Raw genomic sequence first — 27,570 nt, 5'->3', positions numbered from 1 at the left:
AGGCAGGCAGGAGACCTCCTCCAAGGGAGACTGTTCACTTCTCATAACCAGCCTTTTAATCATCGAGAAAAATGGCGGGAAATGAAAAATGTGGCCAGCCTTGAATGGTACAAAACATTTCAATTTCTTCACACGCCGCCGTCAGAATATTGTGGGCTAGGGGGCAGTGCCCTCGCCTCGGCGCCGCCTCTCCCTCTCTGGTACTTCCTGCCCTCAAACGCCTCTGCACTCCAATTGGTTTTCTAGAGCTTGGCCAGTCATTTAGTGTTGTGCGACTGCAGTGCTTATCACCTGACTCTCCCCCCCTACACACAAATATCTATCGACCCGCTGACACACCTTGAGGAGGGATCCACGCAACCTTACACATGGAAATGATTTCAATTAATTACCACTCCCCTTTGACAAGAGGGGAAGAGGATGAGCGAAACAAAAGGAGGAGCATTTCTCTGGTGTAATGTGCGCCATGTGTAATGAGCAGCAGAAAGGTCATTTGACACATTTCTGCCAGAATGAATTCATTTATTCCGAGCACTTAATTCCGCAGTCACCTCATTGGTGCGCGGCTTGGCAGCGCACCGAGTGGGTGCATTACCACAAGTGGAGGCTTACTTTCCTCCCAACTGAAAGTGCTGACCACAGGTCTGTGGGAATGCCAGAAGAGCAGCGAGATAGTGAAATGGAGTGTGGGGGGATCCAATCACCCCCCGTCTCTCATATCCAAATCACCTCCGTCACCTTCAGCAATAATTGGAGCGTTCATTACAGTTCCGTGTAAAATGCAGGTTGCCATTAGGCGGGTAATTTAAAAGTAGACTAGTGGAGAATGAGAGACTCCAGAGGTCACGGGGTCGCAGTCAAGTAAATAATGGGAATTGGACCCACGAGGCTCGGAAAGGCACAAAGACCGGTGTCGTGCACCAAAATGCAACTTTCCCTAAAAGAAGGGCAGAAATTCAATCATTGGACAGAAAATAAAATGGCCCCTGTGCCCTCTCAACGTTGCAATAATTACAAGGGGACTGCAATTTACTCCGAGCTGATGAATTTAGAAACGCTTGTGTGAGGACTGCAAACTTGTAAATGCTGCACCTGCTGAGGCCAAATGCTCACATGCAAGATGCAACCTCGTTTAACAACCAGCCCTAAACTAGCTACTAATGCTATCCTCTTGTCACCTTTGCGACCAGTAATAAAGGAGGACTTCAAACTCCGAAGTGGTGCCTTGAGAATTAAACAGTTTGTACATGATGATTTCCAGAGCACTTCGAGCAAAGAATGACATGTTCGCGCAGCTTGAGAGAGAACTGCCAAGGCTCAAGGTCAAGGAGGCTGCTGGTCCGGACCACCTGGCAAAGACCCTGGACCTCCACCACCTGCGCCCCCTAGTGAGTACATTGGCAGCGCCACTACAATTTGCCTACCAGCAGGAAAATGGAGTTAAGGACGCCGTCATCTTTCTCGTCCAGAGATCCATTTCCCATCTGGAGAGGCCCGGAAGTACTGTGAGAATCATGTTCTATGATTTCTCCAGTACTTTCAATGCCATCCAGACAGATCTCCTGAGGGACAAACTGGAGCTTAATGGGGTGTGCCACCAGCTAACAACACGGGTTCCGGACTTTCTCACAATAGGCCGCAGTATGTGATGATGAGCGGCCGTGTGTCTGATATGGTGATCTGCAGTACGGGGGGCACCTCAAGGCACTGTACTAGCGCCTCTACTGTTCACCACACGACGAACTGTCAACTGCAAAAGTTCTCGGATGACTCTGCCATCGTTGGTCTCATCAACAATAGAGATGAGATTGCAGCCCTTACTAACGCTAAAAAAACAATTCTTGTTAACTGGAAAAATAAACAAACTCTGAATATCGACCAATGGTCTAACCTCCTCATAAATCACATTTTAATGGAAAAAATATCGGCCTCAAATAAAAACCAAATATCAAAATTTATAGAAACATGGTCTACGTATATAGAATTTTTTAACCTAATTCTGGTTACTTAATTCTGTCTGTTAGCGAGAGCCACCACATCGTGATAACTTACATTGATGTTTCTGCATTTGGCAATTTATTATTATATTATATTATTAGTATGGGATTTTTTTTTTAATGGGCTTTAGGTGAACTGATGAATACACACACGCACGCATGCACACGCACGCACGCACATGCACATGCTCACCCACATACAAAAAAAAAATAAAATATATATATATATATATATGTGTGTATATGTATATATATGTATATATATTTAAAAAAAAAAAAAAAAAAAGAAGAAAAAAAAACATTTTTTGTTTTAAAATTTATTATTTTTTTTAAAAAGGAGAGCAATGATGATGTCAAATCGAATGAACAATACTGAGCTCTCCTGGAAAAGAAAAGAAAAACAAAAAACAAAACAAAAAAAACAATAGAGATGAGACAGAGTACCGAGAACTGAACAAGAACTTTGTGGCCTGGTGTGAGGAAAATCGCCTCTGGATTAATGCAGGAAAAACTAAGCAGCTGGTGTTGGGTTTTCACCTGAGTAAAGGTAATTGAATCCACCCCGTAGACATTGAGATAGTGTACTCTTACAAGTGCTTGGGTGTTCACCTTAATAGGAACCTGGACTGGACTGACAACACTCAGGCTCTGTACAAAAAGGGACTGAGTAGTATACCTGCTACGTAGACTGAGGTCCTTCGGGGTGCGGAAGGACTAATTAAGGACCTTTTATGACTCTGTGGTGGCCTCGGCCTTATTTTACGGTGTGGTCTGCTGGAGCATCAACTGCGGAGAGGAAGAGGCTGAACAAATTGGTGAAGAAGGCGGGCTCGGTTCTGGGCTCCAATCTCCAGACGGTAGAGGTGATAGGCAACAGGAGGATGGTGACCAAGCTGTTATCTATCCGGGGTAATGCCTCCCACCACCTGTGCGGGACTGTTCGAGCCATGGAGAGCGCCATTAGTGCTAGGCTTCTTCACCCACGCTGTAACAAGGAAATGTACCGAAGGTCCTTCGTACCCGCTGCTGTCAGACTTTACAATCAGCCGTACTCTCGTTAGACCATTAATGTGGTGTGATGTTTTGATTTCAAATTGAACAAATGTGACGATGATGCCATCGATTTGCGCTACTGTGTTTCTGTGTTTTTTATTTAACTAAAGGCTACATTAGTATTTTTTGTGATACATATTATTTATATATGATGTGTGATGATGTGTATTGCCGCTGGTAACGCTGTGAATTTCTCCACTGTGGGATAAATAAAGGTGTATCTTTTTCTTATATATTTATTCAAACCTAACTTACCAGTGTTTGTTAGCTCAATGCTAACACACAATGTGAACTCCATTAACAGGCTTATAAAACTAGCGTTGATGTTGCAGAGGTGCTAGTAGTAAGTATAGTGCAGTATAAGTGTATATTCTTTATCCTCTGCGATGAAAAATCACTATTACTGCAGGTCACCGATTCACAGAGTTGTAAAACTCTCCTTTGGTTTTTATTTATTTCCATAGTAAAGCATGAAATATTCAGAGGCGGGCACATCCGTTAATCGCCAATTCCCGTCAATGACAATGCCCACCTTTCGCCGATTGCTTCCGTAATTTAAGCGAATATTTTATGACGCAATGTCTTGCAAAATTTCACAGAATGAGAAGGACCGTCTATACTCACCCCTATCGAAGGACGTAAGCCTTCATCAGTCGGTGCTCAGTCCGCATTTCTTTTTTAGGCTTCACCTCATTAAGCACTCGCCAAAGGTGGGCATCGTCATTGGCGGGAATTGCCGATTAATGGAAGTTCTCACCTCTCATGATTTCATGCTTCACTACGGAAATACATAAAACAAAGGAGAGTTTTACCACTCTGTGACTCAGTGAACTGCAGTAATAGTGATTTTTCTTCCCAGAAGATAAAGAATATATGCATATACTGCACTATACATACTACTACCACCACGGCAACATCAATGCTAATTTTATTATCCTGTCAATGGAGTTCGCATGGTGTGTTAGCGTTAAGCTAACAAAATTTGATAAGTTAAGTTTGAATAAATATATGACAGGTAATTCTTTTTATATTTAAATATCAAATGGGAATAGAAATATTGGCCATAAACAGCTTGAATCTGAATGAATGGTAATGATAAGTGCTTTGTAAAATGGATATTCTGTGCAAAGTGAAATATATAATTATTATATAATTTGCCTTATATCGTCCCAGTGCACTTGACTATAACGTGCTTCCAGCAGTTGCCCTTTAGCCAAAACAAAGCAAAACAGCATTGGCCCATGAAAAGAAACCAACAGTCATGTAAATTAGGTAGCCAAAGTGCCTCTGATTAATATGTGCACACATTGAGTGGCATCACCTGCAGTCACTGGTGGTGTAAAAAAAAAAAGGAAAAAAAAAAGTCCCTTTTCAGGAGACCTCAAAAACGGTTCGTTCAACCATTATTAACATGACATCATCAGAGAGCAAAATATTTTCAACACTTGTATTAGTCAATAATTCATAAAAATGACACCTACATGTGTGGACTGACCAACATAATGGATTTTTGAAAAAACATAATAAAATATAAAAATTTAATAAAATCTAGTCAGTAAAGTGCAGTAGAAGAATATTTTGACTATGGTAATAAAATCTCTGATGATGTCCAGTTAACTTCTGATCATTGAGTTGTTGTGTTTGTTTTTTTTACTTAAAAAAAAAAAAAAGTAGAATCAGAAACAATTCATGGCTCAAAGGAAGCCTATTTACCATGTTTATGTTTAAAAACAGAGTTTTTACGCATGCTTTGAAAGTTGTTTTATTTATTTTTTACTTGACAAGGATTGTAGAACAATGTGTCCACAGTGCACGTGCGGTGGCGCCCGCAGCCACTGCTGAGAACGTCATTTGAAATTCTCTTTGAGAAACTTAAACTCTATCGCTACAAATCTTAGTGTTTACACCCTTGCAAAGCTCCAGCTAATGACCGTGTTTTTTTTGCGGCTAGAAAATGCATCTACATTTCATTAAATATGAATGAACACATGATGAAATAATTGTCCGGTGGTCTTCAGAGTAGCTAAAACTGTAATAATAACAAAAACAAAGCACAATAATGAGCTTCCGCGCTGCAACAAAACGTAATTATGAGTTTTGGATGGCGAAAAAAAGCCCCACGCGGCTCACACGGAAACGTCATGATTTATAGAATAAGACGACAATGAAAAGTATGCTTACCGATTGGAAGGGATGTCCAGAGGAACATGTTCGGATGACACACGGCGTGCTCTCCCACAGCAGAGGGGTGTACTTTCTCTCAACCCTTTTACCACTCAGGAGGCAGATTGGACTTCTCACTCTCAGCTATACTCGGCATTATTGTCCATTATCGCACCGTGGTCCATGTGTAAAGTGACAGTGGTGCTCTGATGGAGAGGCGACAGGGGGGGACCTGGACTGCAATAACATATTATTAGCTTTTTTTCACAGCTTCACTGGGCTGGATTTACACTGGATATCCAGAGCCCTCGGAGGGCAGCCTGCTGTCACCGCAGTGTCCGCCGGCGGAGCAACAGCCGTAGATATCCAGATGTGCGTGCCGCCAAATAGCCACGCGCCGCTGCAAAGCACACGGCAGGGATGTGACTGGCCATTTCATTAGCTGGATATGCTTGCATAATTTAATGAGATTTGAATAAAGAGTGGCATCAAACATCCGGCCGTTATAACTGCAAAGGTAGATGGTCTGGATGTCTTTGTGAAAAGACCATTCACTATTAAACACGGGGGTCCACAAGGGTCAATACCGGGACTCCTTCTTTTTATCCTGAACATCAGAAATGTTATGAATTGCTGTTATATACGCCATCAAGTTTTCTTTATGGACTACCGGCATATGGATCTTTTCTTGGCCCACGAGAGCCCTTTTGAACTTGAAAGACTTAATAAAGAACTTTTTGAAAGTGATAAGTGCTTAACCATCTCTTGTTTGCTTTTTTTATTTACACAATCAAAAAAAAAATACAAATATGGCAGTATTATTGTTATTATTATTATTTTTTAAATAAATACAAAACATGTGAAGGTGAGGTAGAAACCCATTATGGGCTTATCAAGGACCTCACCTAAGAACAATTTTAATAACAAAAATATACTACCAATGCTATATATAGCATCAACAAACATATCTTCAACATAACTGAATTATTACTTTTGCAAAAATAATTCCCGAGCAACACCGTGTGCCGTTTAAAAAAGTAATGTTAAAGCTTTTTCTACATCATGCATGCTCCACCAATGCCCAAATGAGTACGAAGAGTGTTTTACTCCGACTGCACCTATCAGCTTTTACCTTCGCTACATACCAGTTTTTCTAAAATTTTCAAAAAACATGGAAGCACTGAAATGGGTCTGTAATTTAAAAAAAAAAAAGCCCGGGATCACCTGACTTAAAAGCTGGGATAACCTTTGCAATCTTAATATCAGAGGGAACCACCAGTTTCCAAGGATACCGCAAAAATATGCTCTCAGCGTGCATAAAAAATAAAAAATAAAATAAAATATATATATAATCATAGGTTTAGTTATCATTAATTAGTGTCTTGGTGTTAGAACCCTTTAAACAACGGACACTGAACGCACGTGAACAGACAATACAACAATACTCACATGCATGTATTCTTTATCCTCTGCGAAATAATAAAACTGCTAGTTATTTTTTATAAGTGTACCTAATGATGTGACCGGTTAGCAAGAACACACACAGAATGTGGGTCACGGCCATACATTCGAACATTAGAATTCCACATGAGATTCGAGTGTGGCACATCTGCACCTGGCTGCTTAATTCAACATCTTCCTGTCCTTGGTAATGTTAACAGGCTCCCTGGTGACCGATGTCTCCTGTCCCGTCCCTGTTTATAAAACAGTCAGAACTTCGTTAAGGGACAATAACATCAGCCGGCCTCAATTATGGTGACATTTTGCTGACATGCAGATTGTCTTGCCTACCATCTTTTTGGATGTAAAATACTGATGCGGCTGTATTGAACGTTTTGGATGAACTTTGGGGAAATCAATGGTATCGATGAATCATAGATCATACAAGTCAACAAGACTGACGCCAGAGGAGAGAATTCCATTCACGCAGAAAGTCAACGTTAAAATGTAATCATAATAAGACAACGTGAGTTATGTGTAATCAATAGCACAATTATGATAGCCGTCCTGTCAGTATAGACAATGAATGAACTAAAAGCCTGTATATATAAAGACCCTTTTCACAAAATTAGAATATCATGGAAAAGTTCATTCATTTCCACAATTCCATTCAAAAAGCCAAACTTTTATAGATTATCGATTCAGGGTCCACAATTTAAGTGATTTCAAATATATTTATTTGTTTATTTTTACATTAATTGGAAAGCCTGCGCTGGGGGAATTCCAGTTGCAACGCTGGAGACATCAACATTTTGCAGTACAAAATTTAATAATAATGCATATATTTGTGAAAACTAGTGTCAAGTTGAATTTTACAATGCTAAAAATGATTTTTTTATGATTATGAAATTACTGTATCAATGACTAAAAGATGCAGCCATATTTCTATTAATTAATTTTTTCCACTTGTATGTTAACAAAAGTATGAAAAATATTTTTATTGTACATTTTATTGTGCATTTAGAACAGATACAAAATTTGTGATTAATTGGAACTAACTAAGTCATGCGATTAATTACGATACATTTTATTTCTTTATTTTTTTCATTAAATTCTCTGAAATACTTATTTAAAGCTAACTTGAGTTCATTTTAAAGCAACAGACTCCCACACATCGTCTAATGCCAATTAACCACAATGCCAGCCCCTTCATTTAGCAAGGTGTTACAATATAAAAAGTCTTTCCAGGCAGTCGACATACGGGGTCAGCGCAAATCAGATGGCAAGGCGTTCTGGTGTCTGGCAGTCGACACTTTCAAATGTTAATGGATGGGGGGCGAACAAAGTTGAAGTGGGTCTGAAAATGCTAATTGTCCCTAATTCATGTAAATAGGTTTCGTAATGGAAGAATTAAGCATTCTAAATATGCAATTTGAGGCAATCAGTCCTTTTCATTTGGTGGGACTGCACAGGTGTAGTGGATTGAAATTCATCTTTCACGCAGCGTGCCTCATTTGTCATTTTGTTCAGGCATGGGTGACGGCCATTGGAAAGGTCTCCCTGCTCTGATACCGACTGATGTTGGGCTTGGGAGAGTTGTGGGGGGTGCAAAACCAGCAGTGGGCGATTGCTGATTGTATTGAAAAGTAATTCAATCAAACCCAATGAAAAATATTAAATCACAATTAGTGCAGTGAAACTAAATTTTCTGCCGTTTATGAACGGGACATACAAAATGAAAACACTTGAAGCGAGAATGGAGCAGACGCAACGTGGTAAACGGCCAACCCGGGTTGAACTCCTGACATCACGCATTAGGCCATGCCCCTAAAAGACGTTCAGTTAAATCAGACTTGATAAAACTGTGTTTGTTTTTTTTTTACACTCTTTTGTGTTATGTTTTTTGTTAATAGGTTTTACAATAAAGTGCTTGTTGCGAGCAAAAATTTGTGACACGAACACTGTATGATGTCAGAGAATTTACCTCTTCTCATGAAGCAGCAGTTTGCCAGATAAATAACAAGTCTTTCAATCAGACAAATGACAATTACTGTAAACTAAACATCCTGAATCCTGCATGTTTTCGAGGTTTCTCTACTCTAACACACCTGATTCAATGATCAGGATAATCATCAGGCTCCTGCAGAGCTTGCTGATTAGCTTAAATATGAATCAGCTGTGTTGAACATGAGAAACCTCTAAAACATGCAGGACTAAGGCCCCCGAGGACCGGACTTTGACACCCCTGGCATAAGCAGTGCAAGGGTGGGTCCACACCTGATCTCGTCATAGAGTGAGCACTCGCTCGTTATCTCGGGTTGGGAGGGGCTGGTGCTTGGAGAGCAGAATGACCTAGAATTTCTCATAGAGGGGTGAATGGAAGAAAAAACACTTTGTTGATATTTTTGTGAGGAATTAGGATTTTAACATGGCTAAAAGCTCCAAAAAGTAGATTTTTCACGTAACTGCCCTTTAAAGGTTTAAATTATTCAAACGTTTCTGTGCAAAATGTTCAGACAACAATAATATATACTGATTTTAAATCAGTTTTAACATAAACTTAACATTCATAGTTTGTGCTTAAATGCCGCAATTAAATAGTTGGTAGCTATTGTAAACGTGTCTTGTAAACCCCCCATCAATTCTGCCACTTGTGCAAAATTACAGTTCACAATAATTTATAATTTGGATGTATCAGAACATAAGAAAACCAGCTTTTAATAATCCAGAAGATAAAACTCGATTTTATGATTTAGCACATTTTTAACGATTAGATTTTTAAAATGACGATTAATCAAATGAACTAGATTTATTGCCCAGACCTACTTACGAACATTCGCAGATACGAACAAACGCTGACTTCCATAAATATCATAAAATGACGTATTGCGATCACAAGTTCACATTTTTAAAGGATCTTTGTGCAGTTTGTCACTTTTTTCACTCACGACTGCCACCTCTGGCCCAAAGCGTAACTGCAGCATCTGTGTCTGGCTCGTTCACGGTGCGCGTGCGAGTACGTGCACGATCTTAAAGCGACAGCCACAGTTGACAAAGGAAGACATGATGAGGTAAGAAAAACGCCGCCCCTCCCCTCCCCAAAGAAAGTGGGTAGAAAGGGAAGATAAAAGCTGATAGGTGCAGTCAGAGTAAAACAGTCAGGGCTCTTCGTACTCATTTGGGCCTTGGAGCAGGCATGATGTAGAAAAAACTCTGGTATTGTTCAGTTTGGGGACCCGCGGCTTACAGTAATAATAATTTGCATGTTTCCAAGCCTGATCAAGTAAAGTAGTGGCGGTGGTGGCAAAAAGCATTTTAAAGTGCTATTTTCTTTACTAAAAAAAATCACATCCCAAAAAGGAGTATGCGGCCTTGGCAGAAAAGTCTGTGACTTACTGAGTGCTATTTCAGTTACAACTCAAACAAAACCAATTTCCAGACACCTCTTGCATCGGATCTTATGACATGGTACGTGCCAGCGCGTATTTTACAATCATTACGACAACGTAGTATCATCATTAAAAAGATGAGTCTTACGCTACCTTCCCGTGTGTCACATGAGGAACAGTCAAGCAGACAGTTCTGACCGCTATTATCGTGATCATCTCAAAGAGACAATAAAGCAGGAGGTCATGTTTCAGCATGTAATAACATGGTGCAGCAGCGGCACCACAGGCTGCGGAGACTTGGCTTTTGAGGTGTAAATACGCCCGGCTCGGCACACAAGGGGAGGCAGCCCTGCTTAATGAAGCAGACAAGAAAAACCTTGTTTAAAAGGACAAATCAGATCAGACGATTTCAAACCCATTAGCTGCTACTCACAGGGAATGATAATAACGATAAAGGATGGTCAGGCCTTTTGATTCGCGAGTAGCAAACTGCGTTGTCTCGGGGAAGGAAAAAAAAAAATCTTTTCCTGGAGGAGAATCAAAGAGCAGTTCATTTTCACGCCGACCTTCAGGGCTCAAGGCGGCCAGACAAGGGCGCAAACAGATTGAGAATTAATTGGTGCAATTAACATTTTGTGATTATAAGGACTGCGGATCAATATCCTATGCAAATGGCACTATTGATGTGCAGGAGAAAGCTTGTTAATTGTGTTTGGACAACAAACAGGCCGCACGCCCCCGCTCGCTATACTATTAGCATAATGGAACGGCGTGCACGGAGAGCTCCAAGCTGCTGTCCGCTCGAGATGCATGAGACTCGTACGAAAAAGTTGCCCACTTTGATTATGGCCGCCTTTATTGGCTCTTTGAAGAGCCTTTAAAAGGGAGGATGAAGATTCCTCGCCGTTGCTGTGATCACAACGCTCATGTCAGATTACACAAGTGGCCCTCTGCCTCTTTTCTCTCACCGTTTGTAGCATGTAGCCCGTGAGGGAGATTCCCGGCGCTCTGCGCTGACAGCCATTGCAATGAATTAGTTGCAGCTTTATTGCAAGCGACTGGATTTTCCACTCTCGTTATTAAACTGCGTTAAAAATGCACTTTCATTTCAGATAAGTACCAGTAATCCTGTTTGCAAAGCGCAGCAGATGAAGTTAAATATAATTTAAGCAGAAACGGAAACGGCTGGAACAATGTCATCACTGAAAGTGAGATTGAAGTGAAGCTATTCTTAATCATCATTATTATTATTTTCACTCGGGCTGGTGCAAAAAAGATGAGAGCGGCGGCGGCGGCGACACTGAGCAGAAGGTGGAGAATAACGCTGCATGTAATCATGACGGCAGCCAACAAACGAGTGACCGGCTCGCGTTCTCTTTCTGTGACAATTGGCTCGCGGATACTCGCACAGCTTACGGCCTTGAGGGGGGGGGAAAAAGGAAGAAAGAAAATGGAACACAGAGCTGGCAAAATACAGAAAGCTCCAAGCTAGTGTTAATTAGCTGAGTTTACGAGCCAAAAGAACAGTTCGCACAATCTTTTATTTGCTGCGCTACCTGCTGTGGTGGTGGCAGTCTTGTAATGTAACGCAGTACAAATACAGAAGAGATACAAACTAACCCACTTGAGTTTTGTTTTTTTTTCGGGGTAAGAGCCATCATTCGGTCGATTATGTTGCTTTGACTTGCTCGCAAAAATTTGAGACACAGACTTCACAACAGGCAGCAATTTGACAGATAGTTAACAAATCTTGAAGAAAGCAGCCTCTCCTAGTCCTCTCCGATGTTTGTCGAAAGAAGAAACCGCAAGCTGTTAATTGCCACTCCCGGTTGGAGTTTACTAAATGGACTTTCCTAAGGCAAAGCTATGCAGTTTGGTTATTTACACAACATGCTATTCTCTTTGTTTGATGCTTAGTTTGGCAACAAACTTCAATGGGAGAGGCTGCTTTTTTTTTTTTTTAAGAAGAAGAAAAACACGATGAAGAAGAAAAAGTTTTTACTATTGGCCAAACTGCCCCTTGTTGTGAAGTGAGTTTGTATCTAATTTTTTTGCTAACAAGTCAAAGCAAATATAACTAATCATGGATATATATTCTTTATCTTCAGCAAAGAATTACTGATATCACTGTGGCTTACTGATCTTAGTTCTGACGTCTTCATATTCGGTATATCTGTATGTCTGTATACTGCCCCCATGTGGCCAAGGTGGACATACCAGAAGGAGCAGCACACTATCTATTGTATTGAAACAAAAAATGTGTGTGTGGGGGGGATGTTTAATTCTTTACATCCCATTAAATGTATCATCTGTTTTCATCAAGTACAAAATATACAGTTCTATTGTCCCTATTAAACCACATTTGAAAATATTAGTTGCTTTTTTTTGCAATACTGTAACGGATTAATAGCATTTCAATTCATTCCAATGGGGAATGATGGTTTCCAACATGAGTATTTTGAGTTACAAGTATGGTCATGGAACAAATTTAAATCGTATCTCAAGGCACCACTGTACTTTGTTACTGTACTCAAGAAGCACTCATCTGGGACTTAACTGCATTGCTTAGCAACTTCACTTTCACAAGTTTTACTTTTACACCACTACATTTTCTAAATGAAATATATACTTCTACTACATGACTAAAAAGTACAATTTGAAGACATTTTTCGTTGGCCTACTGGCTAGCATAAATGGCTCAATATGTACTGATGTAATAGGGAGACTGATAGGGGGATATCAAGTTATTTTAATATCAGAAAATGACTTTTGATACTTAAGAAAAGCAAACGTCAGATTAAGACTTTTACTCAAGAAAATCATATAATAAAGTGACCAATGTTGTTTTGCTAGGATACTTTTTTGATTTTGACTATTTGATACAAGCCTGGGTGTTGATATTGTTGTTGTATGGCCCTTCACTGTGTAGGCCTACCTGCTTGTTTAACTGCAGGGTGGGTCACATTCTAAATGGAGCCACATCTTCAGGCATGATTTAAAAACGAGGTTCTCAAGAGTAAGATTACATGTTGTCTAATGAAATGTTACAATTGAAATCACATTAGCCATTTGGTAGCATGCTAATTACACTAATTCCTTTCAATTTGGGGCTGTGTTTCTTTCGGCATTAGCCTTTATTCCCCTGGTAATGAAGTAGGCGCATTAACTAGGAAACACTGGAGGGAGGAATCTGTTGAAACAGAATTCTGTTTGCAGTGGTGGAAGTGCACTGCATCATATTGTCTCTTTTCAATATTTTGTGCCTTTTTCATGTTGATAAATTGAGTATGCTAACCAAAATATTACAAGCAGTTCTCTGTTGCGGTGCAGTGAAGACACCACATTTGAAGTTGGAGTGAAAAATGTATTTAACAATTGCACCACTTATAACAATGTATTGACTTCGCAATAACACATCCAGTCAAAAATTAAAAAAAAGAAAAAGAAAAAAGAAAAAAAGACTTCATGGGCCCAATGTCCTGTTGTTTGAATGTCAGTTTTCGTCTCTTTCAAACTGGAGAAGCGCAGGTGCAAAGGCGGAGCTTAATTACAAATAAAAATAAGAAATGACAACAAAAAAACACTTTTTCTGGACACCGTTTAACAAAAGGCAAAATTGAAATCAACTGTTAAAAACAAACAAACAGGTGGGATCAATCCATCTGAGGGGTCTGTGCATCTCTACCACTGAAATTCCCCATGTAAATCTCAACATTGAGGACACAGCCAGAGCGAAATAATGTGGATAGTTAATCATAAAGCCAGCAGCAGAAATGCCCATATATGGGCATCGTTGTAGCGAGCAGGTGAAAAACACACTGTGGTATAGCAGTTTTCGGCATTGTGCAAAAAGACCTTGTCAAGATTGATGTGTCTCCTGTAGCGATGGTTAATAGTGAGGGAACACTGCTGAAATTAGAATCCACTTTTTCCTAAATGTGCCACCTGTGAATCGAGGACGTCTGAGGGAAAAAAATGGAAAGGTACGTGTCATTTCTATAGGTGACCAACTCACCCCAGGAAAGGAGAGCAGCCAATCTGCGAGGTGTAATAGATATGTCAAGAATTGCTAAATCATCGGCATCCAAGAAAGGGAGACAACAAAGCCCAAACATAAAATCATTCTGGAGTATGAGAAGAGGAGAATCAAGAGCCAGAAGCACCATTACATGGATAAATCATTATAATAAGAAGAATTTTTCTGTACTGTTCTTTCCTTATTATTACTATTATCACTACCTTTTTTGGCATCTGTGTCCAGCTGCATTATGGAAATGAAGTAACGCTCCTATGCTTAACAATAACACACTGACTTTGAATCCGCTTACTTAAGGTTTGATTGCTTCTTGACGCTGGTTTTAAATGAATTGTGTTGAGGAGTGATAAAGAGCTTATTGCCGGGAATAAAAGCCCAGAGCAATGAAGAAAAGCTACACATGGAGTGGCTAGGCGATACAGGCTATTACGGTGAGGGAATGGTGTCCTTGACTGCCAGGACGGCTTAGAATTTTATTTCATCTTGTTTTGCTGGCTGGCTGACAATGATGCGTGACTCTGGCACCGGAGGAAGAGGGCAAGCGCGAGCGCCATTTCAGATCTCATCCACATACACTGTACAGTATTGTGTGAGTGGAGCGCCATGAAAGGAACTAAATTTATGGATTGGACGAACATAATGGCTTTGCATCCGGGTTTGTTCTTCTATTTTAGACGTCGATTTTCATGTTGTAGCCTTGTTGTCTTATGATCTACTAGCTTGAGAGAATACCCCTCATACTGCCTGTCAGTTAATTGCAGGGCAGATATAGACAAACACCATTCACACCCACGTTCACATGATTGCTATTCAGCACAGGGGGGACTGAGTCAAGAGTCGAGGTCGCTGACATCCATCGTCTCCATGATAGTGTCGTGGAAAAGAGGAAGAGGATTCCACTGGCAACCTGGGACTTTCTGGTGAACTTTATAATCAACAGGGTTGAGGCAGTACTGCTGGGTAATAATGGTAGCCACAAATTGTTGATACCACTCAGGGGTGTGCTCACTTTTGTTGTAGACTGTTTACACATTAATGGCTGTGCGTTGATATATTTGAGGAGACGGTCAATTAATTTAGAGTGTTGCAAAGATACAATAAAATCCAATGGTGCCTTTGCCTTGCGAGAGACCCCATGCGTGAACTTTGCTTGACAGTTTTTTTTTGCTTTGACTTGCGAGCAAAAATTTGAAAAAATGGCGCTAGGTGGTGGCAGCAAACTCAACTCCACAACAAGCAATTTAGCAAGTTGTGTACAATTCTTTGAAGGAAAAAAAAAAGGCTTCAACAATGTTATTACCACTCCCAGTTGAAGTTTACTGTCACACTAAATAAAAACAAAAGAGAGAATGGAATTTTTTTCTGGTTTGCCCTAGGAAAGTCCACTTAGCTTAATGCTAACATACAATACAGTTAGTTGTAAAACTCTTCCTTGTATGCGTCACTATGTGTCTATGTATTATATTGCCCCCTTGTGGCCAAGGTACACACCGGAAGGAGCACAATGTGTGACTGGTATGGTACTATTCAGTAAGTTGTAATTAGCTGTTTAGAGCAGGTTTGCTAGTTTTTATTGTTTCTTCAATGCTCCATCTTAATTTATTGTTTTATTACTTTTGGTAAGATGTATAAACAGACAGACAGATAAATAGAGAGAAAGCTCATGTATAAAATGATTTTTTTGGTATAATTATAGTTAATTTTAGTTTGTTTTGTTAATTTAAAATGTAGTATGAGTTAGCGGTTTTGGTAGTTTGGCGGTAGTGTCTCCTCAAGTGGAAAAACAACAAACTTGGAGGTGAGACGAGTCGAACCCAAGCTGAGCTGAGACGGTACAGAAAAGCAGCGTATAGTATGTATGGTGTGGTGTAATGCATACTTAACAAAATATTGACGTAATTGTTAAAGCATGCGCACCTCTATAAACTTCACTTCAACATCGCACATTACAGCTGGCTAACGTGAACCCTGGTTGGAACCTTGGAAGAACTTGTGATGGCTGTCGTTGTGGGAGTTGCGTTTTGTTTCGTGCACACACTCTTTCTCTGACCTCCAACACTCTCATGAGCTGAAGCCTCCAAACCTCATGCAAAGTGGGAATTGTTGTTTATCAGTGCAGTGGAGAGAATGTTTGAACTGTAATGGCCCTCCAGTGGGTTCAATATGCAAACTTCTGTACGCCGCAGCACTTTGAGGCCTCTCTTCTGAGCTCGGTTTTATTTTGCTTGACTGCATGATTTGGGAGCGGCCAGCTCTTTTGGAAGTTGTCAGTAGTTTGTCAAGGTGAGTCTGTATTCATATGAAACAGCATGAGCTTCCAAGTTCATCAGTAGTCAGGTTTCCATCCAATTGTTTCAAATTTTTTAAGCAAATTTACTGAAAATGCACAAAACGGACATGCAACTTATGCCCGTTTCCATTTGTTCTTGTTTTGCAAATATTGAGAGGGGACTCCACCGCTGTAGGTGGCGGTATGGGGTAGATGCCACGGACTTCCGACTTCCGGGTTTCACACATTAGCGTCGTTTCCGGCGTTCCAACACTCGCACCCCCACCCCTGCACCCCTCAACCGCGCGCTCCCACCCATCGGCGGGAGGGCATCTCAACTCTCTGAAATACAACTGAGACAGACACACGACACACTCACACATGTCGACGGGAATGTCCGACATTATTTTGGGACTACAAACGTACGTGCAACGTAATAGCCGGTCACAACGTGCGACGTGTATCAGGTCTTGCCAGCGGATATTCGCAAAACCTGTTTCCATAGCCAAAATCACATTTTCCTTTTTTTGATACAGTTCAAAATCTACCCCTTTTAAGCGAAAAAACTTTTTTTTGCTATTTTTGGGCCCTTTTTCGATTTTCTAGCATTTCCATTCAGTTTTATTTTCGCATTTATAGAAAATTTTAATAAAAATGGGTAGATGGAAACTCAACATTTGTTGAAGCATTTTTAGCTGTTGTCTTTGAAAATTCTTCAACAAAATTATTTAGCATCCATTTATAATGGCTGAATAAATTATTGTGCGCTGCAATCCGGTGTTTACCAGCTAACATTTCAATTATTAAAATAAAGTGAAACTGTTCACCTTTGATGACACTTAATAGAGATGTTGCATTTAAGAACAGATTGTGTTTTCTGTGTTGCCATAGCTACGCTGATTTTGCATATTTGAACAGCGCAGTATGGACTTTGCACGTATTTGGTCCTAAACTAAAGGCTAGCAAATTAACATTTTGAATGATGGTGGTGCTCAAGGAAAATGTAATGGATAGCAAAGTTATAGCAGTACCCTGAGGAGGACACGAGTGCTAGGAGTAAATTTCATTGCAATCTATCTGTCAAGTCTTTACACTGACAACTGCAAATGTTACTCGGAAGATAAAAAACATTAGACTTCATGACCATGTCTGACTAACAACCTTGAAGGTTTACAACGGAGCTCAACTAGTCTTTCTTAAATCCTCTAACTCAGTGGTCCCCAACCTTTTTTCCACCACGGACCGGTTCATACAAGTCCACAATTTTCGCGGACCAGCAACCCAATGGGTTGGGAGCGGGGGGTGCTTATCTGTTCGGCGGCTGATTAATAAAAGGCTACAACAACAAACGCAAATCCACTATGTATTTTTATGCACCTGCACTAGCAGCACAAACACCATAACAAGGGTAACAATAACGCTTTAATATGGTAAATGCTTATGAATGATACCAGCAACACAAAAACTGGGGTATTTTGTAGATTTAATAATAAATGTGAATCCACATGTTTATGTAACTATATTAGCAGCGCCCTCCTTAAATGCGCCAACATAACAAGGCTTCACAGAACAAATATAAAGTCCATGAGTAACTCACTCACCATAACGCTAAATTAAGAGCCACTTGCCGCAGAATGGGCCATCATCACATACGTGGGAATCACCTGTAGCTGTCCATGCACCTTTCTTTTTTTCATGGTCATCGGCTCCTGTGTTGTCTCATCTCTGGGCCTTTTCTCCGTTGCAAAGATACTTTCCAAATGTGTCTGTTTTTTAACTCATTTTGCTAACTTGTTGATTAGCATCAGCGCTACGCGACTGAGATAATTAGCATCTTGACATGCATCAAGAGTCCGTCGGAAACAGAGAGAATCCGGTCACTTTTCAAAATAAATTTTTTTTAAGCCTTGGCTAATCAATTAACCGGAAGTACAGTAAGTTTTTTTAAATTTTTATTCTTTCAACTGTGCGGCCTGCCGCGGCCCGGTCCAAAATGGCCCGGTGGTTGGGGACCACTGCTCTAACTTATTTGGTAGGTAGTCGAATCACAAGTCTGTATTAAAGTGTTACAAACTCAAGAACAAGGTGGCTTGTTTGCTTTGTTTCAATTTATGTGGGTGCAGTGATTACCTGGTCAAATCATTTTCAGTCTAAAATATGTATTATCTCATTTGTAAATAAACAGGACTAGAAGTGCTTTGCTTATCTTGTAGCATCGATAAGCAATTTTAAACCTTTTTGGGGCGGCCTCAATTAACTGTTTTTAAAAAAAATTTTTTTTACTATTCATAGCAAATACCAAGGAACTGTGTTGAAGTGAAGGGGAGGAGCTTCATTCAGTCAGGCCATAGATTTGTCTATTAGAAAAGTAGTGCTTTGCTACCATTTTGTGGAATCTATTCAGGCAATTACAATTTTGGGTCACCAATAACTTGTGGATTTGGTGGAGGTTGAATCAGAGTAAGAGTGGCAATTTAACACTCAGTCAGTTCTCAGCTCTCCTCCTTATTAGCCCAATTTACCACTGTGGTTGGTTACTGAAAACTGGTACTGAATTGATCAAAATAATTTTTGTGGTGGGTGTTCAGGGTCTCGCTCAGGGCCAGCTGCAGCAGAGGAGGTGCTTACATAAAACGCCGGCAAACAAATGGGATTCAAAACACAAGAGGCTCTGATGGCCTATTAATTCTATTTTGGCGAGTATCCAGAATGAGCCCAGCCTCCCTCTTAATTCATAGCTAATTTCTATCAGCGGTATTGGGAGACTTTTTTTCTTTGGCGCAGGACGCATCCACATAACTTTAATGGATTCATTCAAGGGCTCCGGCACGCAGACATTGATTAGATTGCCTCTGAGGTCCTGATGCCGGTCGCTTGACATAGGCAGCAAATTAAATGTGACCTCTGGTTAAAAAAATAAATAAATAAAAAAACTGGCCCGAACCAGCCAGCCCCAGTCTAATCCATTAGCTCAGAACCTTCCCCATTCCCATTTAATTAATGAGGTGATTTTAAAAGGGGTGAGTGTTTATCAATCCCTGGAACTGGGAAATAGTGGGCAGAGAAAGTAACAGAATGAACTATAGCGTCCAGAAAAACAACAGCCTGAGTCAGAAGTAAACAAGCAAGAGTGCTTTCCACCTGGGCTGCTGAGTAATTGTTCACAATAACATGGAATATGATTTCAGTTCTCAGAAAAGAGGATTCAACCACAAGCAACAGACAAACAGATGTGAGGTTATGAGTCGAAGAAGAATTGCCTTTCACTGTTAAGATTGCATAAATAATGGCCCCTTTTCTCCCCAGCCATAACATTAGCTCCACCTCAACAATCTAATGAGATCCAACATTTGTATAAAAAAAAAAGAGAAAAAAAAGCAATTACATCTCGATTCCATTCGACTCAGTCAACTTCATTTAAGGCCAAACAATCCTGAAGATGTGCATTTCAACTACGGGTGACACATACATTACAAAGAAACTTATTTCACCACAGCGCCATCTGATTTCCCAAATAAGCTCCATGTTCTTCCATTCAGACTTGAAACAACAGAGAGGCAATCTATAGTTTGACGTGATAGAGAAAAACTGACAGCTGTCAGACCTACTTCAACAAAAATTATGTTCCCTGTGATATTTGTTTGCAATATGAGAGTTACAAGCCATCATCTTAGAAAGAATTAGTCTCGTATCTCAAGGCACCACTGTATAGTTATTATTGTAGTTGCTCTAAATTACAGTTGCTCCTTATGAGAAACACATTTCTATATGATGCAGTGCAATCTTACACCACAGCAAATACAATAATAAATATGGTGGTCATATGTGTTCACGTTTTGACTTTTAAATCTGGCTGAAGTACAGCCTCAATGTCAAAAGAAAGACAAGTACGACATCCCTGTCGCTGCATATGTTGCATTACTTATTTTGTATAATTGGATTCATTTATTTATCTTCAATTAATAATGTATGATGCAACACTCAGTGGTATGCAAATGAACAATTTAAATTTAATGAGTTTTTAATGACCAAACAAATAATTAGAGGCGCCCGGTGTGCATGTAATTTGAGCAGGAATGAATTTAAGAGCTTTGTTCAGTGTTTGAACAAAGACAGGCTAATTTACTTCTTCACTAGCTTCGGTTACACAAGAACCATGCTCGACATACAAAAATGACTTGAAAGTCACTCACTGAAAGTCTCACCAAGGCCAAAAATGACTATGTTAAGGAAAATATAAATATTTTTTTAGTAAAGATAATAAGCGTTATACTCTACACAGCTAAATAGAGACACATGTTCTGAATATGTCTCACATGCTAACAAAGGAAAAGTCTGCCTTGGATATCCTAAATATTTTATACTACGCCCGCTGGTGAGGGGGGAAAAAAGACAGCGAGAGAGAGAGAAAGAGAGAGAGATGCCACTGGAGCCAAATGGCATTTGGTAATGGCTTTTTTTTTTATTCAGGAAACCCAAAAGACATTGTTAAGATTTACATTTTCAAATATATGCTGACCTTTTTTCCCTCCTCTCCGCTGTTCGCTTGTCATCAGCAATGTAATTGAATCAATATATTTCCTGATCAGCCCGCAGATTGAATAAGGTCACGGGAAGCCATGTGTGGACATTAAAAATCATTATTCTTCTCAAATTGAGCAGCGATGGCATAGAACATTCAGGGTTCAAAATGAAATTATATTAGAGTCTATTACACTTTTACAATTATAGAGACGTTCCAATATTACAGTGGGAAATGAAGTCATAATAAAAAAAGCCCAGGGGTGTATTATATAGAAATGACCTGACTACTTTTTCCCCCCACTTTTGCACTGTTATTGAATTGATGAAGAGAACTTGGTGACATTACATTCACTGATAAGTGACCTTATTCATGAAAAATGGAGGAGCCTGATTCACTTGTTCCATATTCTTCTTATTTGCTGTGGAACCTTTTTCCACCTGAAGTGCTAACAGCATGCACGTTTATGCACACTCGCAGATAATTTGCAGGACAAATGGTATTAATGTGCTGCTCAAGCAGTTATCACTATAATTGCCTTGAAGCCTACATTTATTTTAATTATTCATTTATTTTGTAGGGTATGGGATTTGGCTTTATGTACGTGTCTGAGCAGCAAAAACGTCTAATTAAATAACCAAATAGATTTGTGTCATAAGAAAGACAAAGCGTCCCCCTTTTTAATCCTATGGTCCATAAATAAAAGTGGAACACTGATTTAAATAACATGCTTAGTGGAATAATTTCAGTCTAAACTTTTGCAAATTATGCCTAACCAGAGCAGCAGATAAAGCTGAATTTTTAATTGTCATTGAAAAATAATTACACTTATCAGCCATCAGCTAATCATAGCTGCACAAAACAAGAATGAACATGACCATCCCAAACTTTGCGTTTGACTTCAATGTCACGGGAACTTGTACCGGAATTATCACCGTGGACTGACAATTGCAGGCAAAACCGTTGCCGATTGTCTTTACACAGCCGTGACATGTTTACGTCAAAACACCCAAGGATCAAGTATCAGCACGCATTTGATGACTTGTGAAGTCAGCATGTTATGAGAAGGCTGTTCTGTCTCAAATGTCAAGAAACCTGATTTGCCTTTGTGTTACCATGACGACCAGTGGCAGCATTGCTAACCTTAAACATGTCTTTACAATAATATGTTATATGTGACCTCACTAGTCTAAACATGACATTCCGATTAATATTACATTTGTGGAACATAAGTTATGAAGTAAAATCCAGCTGTCTTTATCCATCTCAGCGGGCGGCCATTTTGCCACTTGCTGTCGACTGAAGATGACATCACAGTTGCTCAGGCCTCAGGCAACGACCAATCACAGCTCACTTGTTTTCCGAAGCTGTGCTGTGATTGGTTGTTACCTGAGACCTGAGCAACTGTGATGTCATTTCCACTCGGCAGCAAGTGGCAAAATGGCCACCTCCTGATATTGATAAAAACTGATAGATACCCATGTGCCATAGCATAGAGTTTGGAAATCACTGTCATAGAACTTTCAGAAGCTCCGATATTCCAGTTCTGAACAGGTTTGATCAACTACATTGTGCGTGCTAAATTCGTATATTTGCATATGCTCTTAACACAAGGTGCAAAATAAACTGCACGGCAATTTAGCCTGTTTCATAGATGCAATCCTGGTTGCGCCCTCAGGCACTGTGCCACTCAAGGCACAGCCCTTCTGCTCAATTAGGCCCAATGGTCACAACGTCTGCAGAGATTAAACAATGCTCAAAGCTTGTCAAATAGAAGCGAGCTGGGAAATCCAGTCGCATGGAAACCTTGCTGCCCCCGCAGCCGTCGTCGTCATCATCATCATCATCATCATCATCATTGTCATCACCATGGACGGACGTAAATAGCCTTTCATGTCAGGTGGAACAAAGCTGTTGAGTGAGCACATCTACTTGAAACTCTGCCTACTGAAGGGTAATGAAAGAACAATTCACACATCCACCTCTTCAGACTTTATGAATATAAAACCTCCAAGTGGAACGCCTATGAAACACTTAATGACAATCTAAATCAGTGGGCGGCTTCAATCTACAAGGATTAATGGGCTTGATGTAGTACACATGAAGGAATACATGTCGCCTTATTACCGTAAGAGCTTCTCATGTCCTCCTTGAAGGAGAGAGGGAGGTGTGAGGGATCCTCAGCTACTCCACAAATTAGGTGCTGTGTTATCTATTCAATATGTTAAAAAAAAAAAGAGGGCATGAGATACGAGCCTTGTCACATTTTTCAGGTGGGGGAAGATAACTCTGTGGCGGAGTCTTACTTTAATGATCATTACTGCATCACTGCCGCCAGGAAACTCTACGGAAGCAGTGTTTTGTGTCTGCGCGCGTGTAAAAACGTGTGCATTTTTGTTTGGAACAGACAACTTTTTATTAGAGGTGTTTTATAAATTCCCACTAACTATTCCCACAAACTCAAATCAAAGGCATCACAAGGGAAAGGTAATAAGCCAAGCGTGCAGTCAAGTACAAAAAGTACAAAACGTATGAAACTTATGACTACAAAAGCAATAAATACTGGTTAATATTGTGCAGTTATTACATTTGCACAGCCAATGTTACTTTGATTTAGTTCACGTGGCCAGTCATGTGTTATGTCACTGATTTCTAAATATACTGAGAAATTAATGGCCTGGTTCCCATTTGACATTATTCTGAGATACGTGTACATGTGGGTGGCAGAAATAAGATATGATCCCTTATTAGTCCCACAGTGGGAAAGTTCACAAGTTAAAGCAGCAAAGGAAGGAACAAATTATGAGCATAGAGTTCAATCTAAGAAAGAAGATGAGACATTCAAGCCACCTTTTCAGACTTCTGCGAACATATTTTATGATGCCAGAAACTAAGTTATGGAGAAGTTTGCCTTTTACTGTTCAGTACACAAATTGTATGTAGCCGCTAAAAATGAGCTCATTAAACAAGCTTCAGTCTTATTGTGAGTCGATTACAGTACCTTATTCAAAATCAGGTATGCCAGTTGTTCTTTTGTATTAAATCCTAATAAATTCTAATGAGAAAAGGTTCTATAGATAGTTTTCGATCACGTAATTGCTATTTGTTTGGCCATGTTGGAGGTTGAGATCGGGAGGATAAGCTGAAATGCAAAGACTACTGGTAGTTGACCGATTTATGTTTGTTTTGATTAACCCAAATTTAGTTTATATCAGTTATTTTATACATTTTCAAAAATCTCTCACCACTACCTAACTGTGTGCAAAGACAAGCAGAAATAAAATTGAATCTGTTTCACTTAAGAACACAGAATTGCCTAGCATTAGTATCAAGACCAGATAGCAGCTAGCATGGCGGGAGTTAGCCACCATTTAATCAAATATTATCAAATAACCCAAAGAAAGTATTTTGTTTAATATAATGCCAAGGCAACAAACCGATACACAACATAAGAAATATATTTTATAAATCTGTGTTACTTAGGAGTACTGAACTAAAATGTAAACATTGGAAATGGAAATATGTACTGTATATAAACTAACACAGATGAATAAACAGGGTATCTGGTCAGAGTGAGATAAGATCTGCTGATTCGTGAATAACCATAATCTTTGTCTTTTCACCATGATTCAAAATTGGTGCCACTAAACAGTGAAATTCACGGCCACGCACGGCAATTTATTTTATTTTTTTTTAATGTTGACTGACAAATTCAAACACTATAGCATTGCAGCAAAACAAGCTAAATGACATCACCTTGATGCTGTCCTATCGTAACTCGTACCTGCTTAGCCAGGGTTCCTAGATTGCAGAGACTATGAGTGATATAAACCACTACCAGTTGCTGATTGCTTGCATTATCCTTACTGATATCAGCATTATAACATTTAAAGCTAGCATTACTAGAATTCTAAAATAACTACATCTCCCAGGGCCGTCATTTTGACGGTTTGCGCTCCTGTGCTCACGTAATCGCCGAATATGTCTATTACTTTTGAGTAGCTAATAAAGCCCCTCTCTTGCTTTTCTGAGGCAAACGGGTGGTGGAGCTTTATTGATTTTGATGATCAGGCTTGTACTGCCAAAAAACGTCATGATCACACCTTTTTTTTTTTTTTTTTTTTACTATAAACTCTTACTCCACCTTGAGCTGCGTCACCACTTCCAGTGGAGCGGCACACGGCTCCTTTTAGCGGGGGTGGGCTGGTCTTGTTTGGACTTGCTGTCTGAAAGTGCCGAGCGATCCATCGTGATTTGTCAAACTCTCTGTCAGCTTCTCATAATGTAGCTGTAAAGTCGAACAGACATTTTTTTTTTTTTCAAACCTAAATCAAGGTGTCCGTTTGTGGACCAATCTGGATTATAAAACAAAATCTTCTCAGTCAATCTGTATTTTTTTTATTTTATTATTACTGGTAAAATACATACAGAGAGAGGAAAAGTCAAAAGGCCAGGAACATCGTTGATCTATGTAAACAGAGTAACAACAACTCCAATTTTGAGAACAGTCAAAATGACGCCTCTGGGAGATCTAAATGGCTAGAAATGACAAAAACACACATGCTAACATTAGCTCACCCTGTTGCTGTGTCTTTGCTCTTTTGAGACGCTGCGTCATCATACTCCACAGTCTCCACACTGCTGCAGCGGTTCATTTTCTTGTTGACCTTTTCTTGAGTAAAATTTGCAGCCACAAGCTGAGAGTTATTGTAAAAACTCTCCTCCATTGCTGTTGTTTGTTACCCTGGTCTTGTTTCAACTGATACATTCAATGCAGCTGGGATTTTGCAGTTTAGCGGTGGGAAAGTGGCCTAATCCCCTAAACATAGTCGCAAATTGATGACGATTAAAAGCTTTAAATTCAACACTCCTGGGAGGATATGTGCTGTTCCGAGCATGCAGGCTGAAAAGGTGCATTCACTCCAGTGATTGTTGCCCTCTTCAAGCAAACTGGCTGTCTCGCTCTGTCACCCTCTGGTTGGTTGGAGGCCCAATGGTGATGGATGTTTTTTTCCCCTCTTTGTGGAGTCCCTGTACCGCTGCGGCATGCCAGGCAGAATGAAAAGCAGATTAAAGAGGTAGGAAACCGACACATAGAGGATGTTTGGCTGTTGGCTATTGAGTTATCAGGCCTTTTCACACCTAATGAAACAACTTTCAGCACTGCAGCTTATTAAATATCCCAGAGTCACTGGGCAGAGCTGCCAGGCTGTGAGAAAGCTACATTAGATTTTAATTAAAAACAAACAAATCCCCCAGAGCGCGACATCGACAGGTACAAAACCTTGAATATGGTAATGATGAAAGCAGGCTTTAATTTCAAAAGATATATACATATAATCATGCTGATAATGAAATTACAAAATAAAAAAAGAAAGAGCGACAGTAAATTATATTCTCCATCTAGATAGACACGCCTTATCATTTTCAACTCTATGCATCTTTTAAGGCCTCCTTGATTTAGACAATCATGAAAAACATACAGTTGACGACTCTCCACTGCACACCAGACGACTGACCCCCGCACAAATAAATCACCTCACTGCAACACAAAACTGCGACTCCCAGTGCTCTTATTTGGAAAAAACTTTTTTCTCTATTATTTTTTATTGAACCACAATTAAAATGGTGTGATTGTCAAGGAAAAAGCAGATTGCCATGGCAGCTGTCGCTATAAATAGACAGATTAAACAGGAGCAAAATAATATGGCGGGCCATAGTGGTAATTTTTGTTTTAAAATACTAATGCTAAGTTGTTTATCACTAAGACATTAAAAATATGAAGAAACAGTGGTGTGATTTTGTTTGATTGATGGCCAGCCACCAGTCTTATCTGCAACAGCCAATCACAGCCTTACTGAAAATAATGTTAGGTACGCTGGCTTATACGCGACCAATACGTCAATGTTGGCGTGCGAGAGTCATGTATATTTTTCAAAGTGAAGCTGCAAGCTTTTTTGTTTGGTATTGTGTATTATGTACTTTGGAAAGACATGTCTGTATAACATTTATGTAGTCCTGAGGACATCTCTACAAATAGCTTCACTGTGCCTTATCCAATATGGCTGCGGCGTCAACGTACTCATGAGGTTGTTGCCGTCTACTGTATGTGTATGTACTGTAAATGCTGTCTATGATAACACTTGTCAGCGGGCGGCATTCAATGGATGGCAGTACTACGTAAATGTATCCAAATATATGGGGCAAGTTAATGCTGTCTGTAGGTTATTCATAATAATCGTCTAGTTCCAAACTAGTCCCTCGAATGGAATCGGTGTGCGGCGGGCCTTGCAGACACTCACTGCAAGTAGGAGAAACTGAATTCAATGAATGGGTCCAATGTGCTTTTTCTCAGTGGAGAGGGTCACTCCATACAGGAAGAAAAAGGATAGCCGGTGCAGCCATTAAGCGTTTATGGACATATGTAGCACAAGCAGCTCTGAGCACTGGACAGACATGTAGATTAAAACTCAGCACTTTCTTCGTTATGAATATTCATCCTCATTCATATTTCAGAGCTTTCATTCCTGCGGGGGCCTCGCTAGGTTTTGACCAATTTCCATCCCCATTACAGAAATGACAGCTCTCACTCCTGGGCCCTGACAGAGGTCCACCCAACGCACAGGAGGTCCAACGGGGAGGGATCGTCAGTCCGTTCCCAGCTGTCCACAAACACTCATTAACAGAGGAAAATATCCAAC

Source organism: Vanacampus margaritifer, chromosome 4, assembly GCF_051991255.1.
Source record: "Vanacampus margaritifer isolate UIUO_Vmar chromosome 4, RoL_Vmar_1.0, whole genome shotgun sequence".
Lineage (NCBI taxonomy): Eukaryota > Metazoa > Chordata > Actinopteri > Syngnathiformes > Syngnathidae > Vanacampus > Vanacampus margaritifer.
This window is presented reverse-complemented; position numbering follows the sequence as displayed.